This window comes from Balearica regulorum, chromosome Z (assembly GCF_011004875.1).
Source record: "Balearica regulorum gibbericeps isolate bBalReg1 chromosome Z, bBalReg1.pri, whole genome shotgun sequence".
NCBI lineage: Eukaryota > Metazoa > Chordata > Aves > Gruiformes > Gruidae > Balearica > Balearica regulorum.
This window is the reverse complement of record NC_046220.1, coordinates 58458349-58467972: the sequence shown is the minus strand read 5'-3', so window position 1 is coordinate 58467972 and position 9624 is coordinate 58458349.

Sequence of the window (9624 nt, the reverse complement as noted above, 5' to 3'; positions counted from 1 at the left end):
GAGAAATGATCTAGAAGCTTGTCTGGAATGTGATGATTTCACCGACCCCAGGGACGGTCTGCACACAGTTGCAGATGTAGAAATCTGTTCATGGCTTTGTGACAAAGCACTAACGTGACCATGGGCCAAGTTCAGGCTTGGTGTGAGGGAGTGCAGAACTGATTTAAATGGATGGAGTTACACCAAGGAGGACTTCCCCCCCAGAGGTGCAGACAGGTTGTTGGTGAGTATACTCCAGTTAACAAGGCTATGTTCATTCAGATCCAGGTTTTGCTGATCTCACTCTTGCTGAATAACATCCATGTGGGACACTGGCATCTCACTATAGTTGATGGATAAACTAGGAGAGCCATGCTGGAGCTGGCCCTACAGATAAGAGTACCTTTCCAGTGCTCACGCCTGGGAGAAGGCACACCCTGCAGCACAGCACAGCCTGGGAGAGAGTCCCAGAAGTTATGTGGTCTATCTAAGACTCCAATAAAAACAGCTGACAGAGCATAAATATGCATGGTATATCTTGTGACAATAAATTTACACTCTTTGTAATTGAAAAAGATTCACAAAAATCTTTGTTAACGGTGTTTTTAATTTCATTGAGCATATTTTGCAGCATCGCATGATTAATGTCCTACTTCAATGCTCAGTAAAGAAATTAATAAAAATATTGGGGCAGGAATGATGGAAGAATTGGAAATAACTTGGGAATTATGCTTGTACTCTTGACTTAATGTATGGCCGTTGAAGAAAACACCCAATATCCGTATGCTGAGATTACTGAAAGTCTGAAAAATGGCCAAGAACATACACTGGCCCCTGCCCTGAGCCCCACAGCCAAATCTGCTGCTGGAGGGATGCAGTGAGGGCCCTGACAGCAAGAATGGTGCTCATCTCTGTTCAGTACTACCAAGTGCCTCAAGGTGAAGTAATTTAGGAGATCATGGAAGATACTATGGATGATATTTTACAGAGCACTTTCCGCATCTTTTCCTTTTTTCTTCCCTGCGGAGGATAAGAAGGCTCTAACACAGCCCACCCTTCAGAAGACCCCATGAGGATATGGCTGCACTGGCAAGAGACGCTGCCACAGCGAGTCACTTCCATGGGAAGCAGCTAGCTGTTGCTCTCAACAAAGGAAAGGAGACTTACATAAATCTCACTTTTTCATTTTTAATGCACTTAGAATTACTGCCATAGAATTACAGTGGAATCAAACCCACATAGTTTCTGCCCTGATGATCTGTGTCCAAATGATGGGGGCTTTTACCTCTGAGTCCTGAGCTACAAAGACAAATGTAATGCTTGTATATACGATTGGGCTGAGATATCCTTTTACACCACTACTTACAAATTTAGTACAAAATCTGATAAAGAGAAAGAAAATAAATTCTGCTATCAAGAAAAAGACAATACACACCAAACAAACCAAGGACCATAAATGTCCAAAACTGTCAAAGAGTGAAGATTTGATCTGAAAAATATATAGTCTTCATTCTACCATTTCTCTCATAGAGACAGCAGTCCTGAAAGTTATGGTTATGTATTTCCACTGCAAGTAAGAAATATCTAAAATCTATTATTTGTCTGTGGTATGAATACTGAGAAAAGATTCATTCCCACAACTGTCAACACATTTCAAAGTTTAGTGCTTATACTTGCAATACTAAAGGTGTAACAATAATAGATGGAACATAAGAAACAGAAAGCCTTTTTGCCTCTGTCAGGTTAATGGCAGAAGGATATGCTGAAAGACTGGTTAAGATGGTTGAAGCCATTCGAGAGAAATGAAAGGTCTAACTCATCACAAAGTATGCTCTGGTTCACATATGCACTTGGAGATGTAAACTATGCTCTTTTAACCTCACTTTTTTTATCTTTTGCATCTGTAGCCCTTGATTTTCAGCTTAAAGAATACATAATACAATGTAAACAATTTGCTTTTTAAGCTACATGCTCCTGATGAAACAAGTATCTAATTGTTTGGCTTTTAAAATCGTTGTTTCATATGTTAATTATTGAACTCCATTCAAACAGACAAGGACACTTACACAGCAAAGCAATGTTTTCCTCTTGCTGTAAAATCACTTAATCAAATTCACTCCATCAAAACTATTTCAGTAGCAACATCTGATTTTGCAAACACAAGATTAAGCATTTGTTGCTACAATATGCAAGCACAACTCATCTGAACACAGTGGAGCTGTGTCTCCCTGTGTCAGCAATGGATTTGGCCCCAAGGATTCATTATTTAGATTGTGAATTCCTGAATGTGAGGAACTATGTCTCTGTTTGTTTGAGAAATGCTTCAGATACTTTAGCCACTTTATAAATAATAAATAAAATCACAATCAGAAGCCCCAGGGAAGAGGAAGACTGATTGTGAGACAGATGGACTTTGTATAAATACAGAAAAACCTCACTCCAACTACCTTCCAGGGACTCAGAAATAAAAAATAGCTTAGGTATTTATTAGGTATGTTGGTCTTTAATTAAAAGCTTTGGCCAGTGTGCATTAAGTCTCTGGAGGTACTTCAACATAAGTGCCCTGGACAGTGAGTTATTCATCTATGGATGGTCCTACTGCAGATCCCCATGTGTTTATCAGGTTTTGGGGAAATACACAGAAGGAAATAAAGTATGGGAAGAACGTATGTGGTTCCTTTTTCAGACGTGCTTGGGAGAGGGTGAAGAGAAGAGGGTCTGCACCTTTACTACCTTCTTCTGGGCAATGTGTCTCACCATCACATGAAGGTGATGAAGCCATCACCTATCCAAGCACCATGGCCATCTTGGTACCTTCCCAGCTGGAGACAGCTGACCCACATGCAAAGCCACCTTACACAGCCCAATCAAGCAGCCAAAAATTTGCTTTTTGTCAATACTGAACAGCTGAGCAGTGCAGCCCTTAAGAAGTAGGTACAATCAGTCACATTCACAAGTAATTGGGAGAATTTTTACTCTAAATTTAAATGAAATAGAATGTGGAAGATCATAATCTTTATGAGGGAATGAAGGTTTAGATTTTTGAGCAACAACATAAACATTTGAAGAATAACCTATCCAAACAGGCTTTGTCTGTGCCATTGGTAGTACCGATTTCAAGATATTAGTAGTCTAGGCAAGTATCACTCTGTCTTTGAGCATCCTGAGAATATGGCTAAATAGGAGCGTCAGTAGTGTGATGAATACAAGCAGGTCCCAGAGCAATGACTTTACAGGACTGAACTCATTTGAATACTCATTAGGTAAATGTATAGAGATATACACTCAAATTATTGGTGGGAATTTGCAAGAGCTGTCTTCCTGCAGAAATTATTGGAAGATGACAATCACAGTGTCACTTTTCCAGCACAGACCAACACTATGCTAAAAATTATATACAGAGGAAAATCCTCAGGGCCAAATGTAATTGAAACTTATTCCCACAGAAAATATTAGCATGAAATGTGTAACCTATAAGGGCCTCTGGAACAATGTGTGGAGTAATAGCTTTGAGACAGATAGAAAACTAGATGCATTTGCAGCTGAGAAGACAAGGACTACTGTGGGATTTCAGGTCCTTTTGCTACTTTGTTGAATCTTTGAAATTACAGGTTCATTTAGAAAATATATTAATTTCTTATTTCAATTTAGCTAATCTTAGTAAACCTCTGAAAGTCACAGAGATTTTGTGTCAGCACTCTTCTATTGCCAAAAGTAGTAATTTTAGCTCTCACAGAGCTCCTTTGTACATCAATGCATTGTAGGGCTGTGTTAGAGGATCCTTGTTTCTGGTTGTCTAATCTGACACTGTTTTTATGCATGTGTATTTTTTTAGATTAAACTTTGAAGGCACAGGGAAAGAAGTTCTGTGTTTTGTTGATATCAATGTTATTAAAGACTGGATGAATCGGCAACAAACAGTATGTATTTAGATGTACAATGATGAATGAAATGCATTCTTCATCATTATTGAGATGGAATTTTCAATGACTACCAGTAATGATGGTGATTTTACTACAGAACTGATTCAATCATATGTCAGGCATATGATAAATCTAACTTGTTCTCTTCTAATAATGCAAGAAGAGATAGTGTAGATTAAAGTGAAATGAACAACTGCTGACAAAATAAAGCTTGCTCATAACGTATCACTTCATTACTGACCATCAGATCAAATCATCTGCCATCCAAAGTGTTTGTAATGTTTCTTGAGACAAAGTAGCCTTTTTCCACCACCCTATGGGACAGACAAGCTTTAAAAAACATCCTCCTCTTAAAAAAGACATTTCTATAGGGCAGATATTTTCTTCTATACATAATTTAAAGCGAAGAATGAAAGGTACATGATTGAGAGTGGAATAAGAATTGTGTACTTTTCCACATATTAGAAGACCATCCAGAATGCATTATTAGTAAAGGACCAAGAGGACCAAGCAATTTAATCAGAGAATTTGGTTCCTTTTTCTCAAATGTCCAAGAACTGATTTTTCTCAAACTTATCTAGCCATTTACTTTCAGGATTACACAGAAGTAAATTAAATCTTAGCCATTTTACTCAGTTTTTATGAATCGGTGAAGTTATAGCCGTAACATTGTTTCTGTTCCCAGATGTGAGAGCATTTCTGATACCAATTATAAAACTCAGTTTTTAGTTAAACAGGCAAAAAAAGCAAACTCACATATTAAGTATAAAGGGAATAGCTTATGTAAAGAGAACTCCCTACATGTGTAAAAACTGGTAGGTTTTAGGCTTGAATTGAAATCAACATATAATAGATTTTTTTTTTTTAATAGGACATGTTTGTTTGGTTTAGAGGAATGGGAGCAAGCTAATTTTTTTAATAGCCGCAACAGCATTTTGGAACACAGCTTGGCAAAAAAAGGTACATTATTTGATCAGCAAACACATACTGGCATATGTATGAGCGTTTCAAATAATCTTCTACAGAAATCAGCTCTATAGAGTATTTTTCAAGTATTTTAAGCTGAAGTAGTAGCTTTTGCTCTCCCATGCTATTTGTTGAAAATTCCCCCTGCTTCCATTTGGTCAAAGAAGGTAAAAATGGAAAAAAACCCCAACCAATTCTTTCATGCCTCCAAGACTGCACTGCTCTAGCAAAAGGGCAGAGAGAAGCAATAGAGTTTATTCAATTCCCCAGGGCACAGTACTTGTAGTTGATTTTGTAGTTGTATTGCCAGGCAATAGGAGGTTCACAGAGTGCCTCCTGACCTATGAAGGTCACTGCACTCCAGGCTCAAAGGAAGTTGTTCATGTCTACAATATATAGGAACTGAAGTCTTTGTGTCTGTGATACTCAGATGGGGAAATTTGGGAATGAGAGGCTGACACAGAAAGGTGATTACAGCAATAATAAGAGACCATACTGTGGTTTTGTGGTCTGGGTGCAGGCAGAGTGCTTTCTATGAACTTCACAACCTCTCTCCTTCATTTTCCCTGTATGTAAAATGGGAATAATATCTCTCTGCTTCAAAAGAGAATGGAAGAATTAGCAGGGTGTTTGTAAAGCACTGTAGAAGTGATAAAACACAGTCAGTCAATAGAAAGCCAAGTTAAATAATTGTACAGAAAATGAAACAGAAATCTTTAGGAGGAAGTCCAAGAAGAAACATCTGGCAAGAGAGAGAGTCATAGGATGCCTGACAGAAGGAACAGAAAAGCAGCATTAGTGGTTTGTTTTTTCCTTTGTAGATTAAACCGACAAGTCAGATGCAATGCAATCTGTTGTTTGTACAGAAAAAGAATGTAGGAAGAAAGAATGGGAACATCTGAACTAAAAAGTCTCTGAAAAATTAACTGTGCTGGGCCAAGAAGTAGATGGAGGGTGTGGATGGACACACAGGAGTACACGGAAGGATCTGGCTTTGAGCACCAGTGGTCTCCCAGGACAGGGATACTGTCAGCTCTGAGATCCAGGCTGGGCTGATATGAGCAGTGCTTCTGGGTGGGTGGAAATAGCTTTTTGAGTCTCTGCAAGGAAGTGAAGAAAGGTGGGAAGAGGTCCATTAGCTCAACTTCATAATATAGTGGTTGGCATTCTGGTACATCACTGAAATGAACTTTCAGAGACTGCAGAGACTGGAGTTTTCCCTGTTGTCTTCTCCCCAGGTTTCCTGTTGTTCTTACTTAATTTTCAGCTCCCCTCTTGTCTCTGTCACATTTCTTCATTTCTCCGGGACTCTTCCTTAGTCATCTTCTGTCCTTCTTCTCCCTCTTTCCTCCATTCTTATGTTCCTTTCTCCTCTGCATCTCACAGTTTAACTATGTACTGATTTTCCTGAAGTCTCACCATATGTTGTTCCTTCAGTAAACAATAGTAGTGACAACTGTTCGACCTTGGTGCTCTTCTGCAGTTCTCTTGCCTGTAGGTAATGTTCCTGTCCCTAATGTTCCCACTTAGGGAACCAAAACCAAACTGATGATCCAAAACCTACAGCTACATGCTGTAGCACAGAGACTTCATTATCAAAAAATCAACAGTGCAAGCCAGTGAATATTGTCAGACAGTAAACTACAATGGAGAAGAACCAGCCTGATGAGCCAAAGTCTTAGCAACTTAGCTCTAAGAAAGACAGAGGTTTTTGTAGGTATCACAGTCAAGAAGACCGGTAAAGAGGCTGATCTGAGGCAGAGCAGAGGGACCCCCTAGGAGATGTAAAGAGCAACAAAACAAAAAGCACTGTCCTGGATTTGACTGAGATAGAGTTAATTTTCTTCACAGGGGCTGTGTTTTGGATTTGTGCTGAGAACAGTGTTGGCAACACAGGGATGTTTTAGTTACTGCTGAGCAGTGCCTACACACAGTGAAGGCCTTTTCTGCTCTTCACCCCACCCCACCAGTGAGTAGGCTGGGGGTGCACAAGAAGCTGGGAGGGGGCACAGCTGGGACAGCTGACCCCAACTGACCAGAGGGATAATTTATACTATATGACATAATGCTCAGCTTATAAAGCTGGAAGAAGAAGGAGTAGACTTCAGTCTAAACCTCCTTACCTATTCCATCCAGCTCAATGTCACGTCCCCATCATATCGACCAGATTTATTTTTTTTTCTAATTGAAATCATGTAATGGTTTAACCCCAGCCAGTAACTAAGCACCACGCAGCCACTCACTCACCATTTCCCCCCGCCAAGGGGATGGTGAGGACAGTGGAAACAAACTTGTGGGTTGAGATAAAGGAAGATAATAATAATAACAACAACAACAACAGGTCTTGAGGGAACTGGCAGATGAAGTGGCCAGGCCACTTTGCATCATATTTGAGAGGTCCTGGCAGTCTGGCGAAGTTCCCGCCAACTGGAAGAGAGGGAACATAACCCCCATTTTTAAAAAGGGAAAAAAGGAAGATGGACCAGTCAGTCTCACTTCCGTGCCTGGCAAGATTATGGAGCAGACCCTCCTGGAGACTATGCTCAGGCACATGGAAAATAAGGAGGTGACTGGTGACAGCCAACACGGCTTCACTAGGGGCAAATAGTGCCTGACAAACTTGGTGGCCTTCTATGATGGGGTTACAGCATCGGTGGATAAGGGAAGGGCAACTGACATCATCTACCTGGACTTGTGCAAGGCATTTGGCACTGTCCTGCATGACATCCCTGTCTTTAAATTGGATAGACATGGATTCGATGGATGGACCACTCAGTGGATCAGGAATTGGCTGGATGGTCACACTCAAAGAGTTGTGGTCAATGGCTCAATGTCCAAGTGGAGAACAGTGACGAGTGCTGTTCCTCAGGGGTCAGTATTGGGACCAGCACTGTTTAACATCTTTGTCAGTGACATGGACAGTGGGATCGAGTGCACCCTCAGCAAGTTTGCTGACCACCAAGCTGTGTGGTGTAGTCGACATGCTGGAGGGAAGGGATGCCATCCAGAGGGACCTTGACAGGCTGGAGAAGTTGGCCCATGCGAACTGCATGAAGTTCCACAAGGCCAAGTGCAAGGTCCTGCACGTGGGTCAGCGTAATCCCAAGCACAACTATAGGCTGGGCAAGGAATGGATTGAAAGCAGCCCTGAGGAGAAGGACTTGGGGGTATTGATTGATGAGAAGCTCAACATGAGCCGGCAGTGTGCGCTTGCAGCCCAGAAAGCCAACCATATCCTGGGCTGCATCAAAAGAGGTGTGACCAGCAGGTTGAGGGAGGTGATCCTGCCCCTCTACTCTGCTCTTGTGAGACCCCCCCTGGAGTACTGCGTCCAGCTTTGGGGGCCCCAGTACAGGAGAGACATGGAGCTGTTGGAGCGAGTCCAGAGGAGGGCCACGAAGCTGATGAGAGGGCTGGAGCACCTCTCGTATGAGGACAGGCTGAGAGAGTTGGGGTTGTTCAGCCTGGAGAAGAGAAGGCTCCGGGGAGATCTAATTGTGGCTTACCAGTACCTGAAGGGGCCTACAGAAAATATGGTGAGGGGCTGTTTATCAGGGAGTGTAGTGACAGGACAAGGGGTAATGGGTTTAAGGTGAAGGAGGGTCAATTTAGATTAGATGTTAGAAAGAAATTCTTTACTGTGAGGGTGGTGAGGTAGTGGAACAGGTTGCCCAGAGAGGTTGTGGATGCCCCATCCCTGGAAGTGTTCAAGGCCAGGTTGGATGGGGCTTTGGGCAACCTGGTCTAGTGGAGGGTGTCCCTGCCCATGGAAGGGGGGCTGGAACTAGATGATCTTTAAGGTTGCTTCCAACCCAAACCATTTGATGATTCTATGATTCTATAATAGCAATAATAACAATAGCAATGATACAAATGATAAAATGCAATTGCTCACCACATGTGAAAAGGAAAAAACCAAACTCCAATGCTAAATCTGTTTCTGAGCAGCAATCCCACCTTCCGGCTAGCTTTCCCAGTTATACACAGAGCATGAGGCTATATGGTATGGAATATCCCTTTGGCCAGTCTGGGTCAGCTGTCCTGGCTGTGCTCTCCCAGCTTCTTGTGCACCTGGCAGGGTGTGAGAAGCTGAAAAGTCCTTGACTTAGTGTAGGCACTACAACTACCTAGCAATAACTAAAAACATCAGTGTGTTATCAACATTATTCTCATACTAAATCCAAAGCACAGCACTATACTGGCTACTAGAAGGAAAAAGAAACTTTATCAGCTCAGCCAAAACCAGGACAAATCACCAAACTTATAGTTTAAGTGGCATCAGGTCAGCCTGAGAACACATATAGTAGGCACCAGAAATCCTTTAATCTCTTCCTCCAAAGTATAATAGCTTTAGTGAAATTCTTATTCTGCTTCTGTCAAATCTTTGTGTTTGAAAAGACAACTTTTCAAAACAAATATATTATTTTATCTAAACAGGATAATTTCCTTTCTCAGTATCTCCATCATATTATTTAATGTCAAACATGCATGACTTTAGCAGCACCTCCTCATCAAACTTCCAAGACAGGAATCGTTGGCAATCAGCAAAATATATGAAAATCAAAAAAATGTTTTTCTACAAAAAACCTACTTAGATTAAACATATAGTGTACTGCTCTTTAGGTAGAAATCATACTGAAATGAAATATCAGAAGGAAAGCTAAAAGCCTGTAGTAGGTTTGTGATATGAACTCTTAAGTCCCATTAACATTAATTGTATGTATGGTTCAAAGAGATAATATACCCCAGGATATTT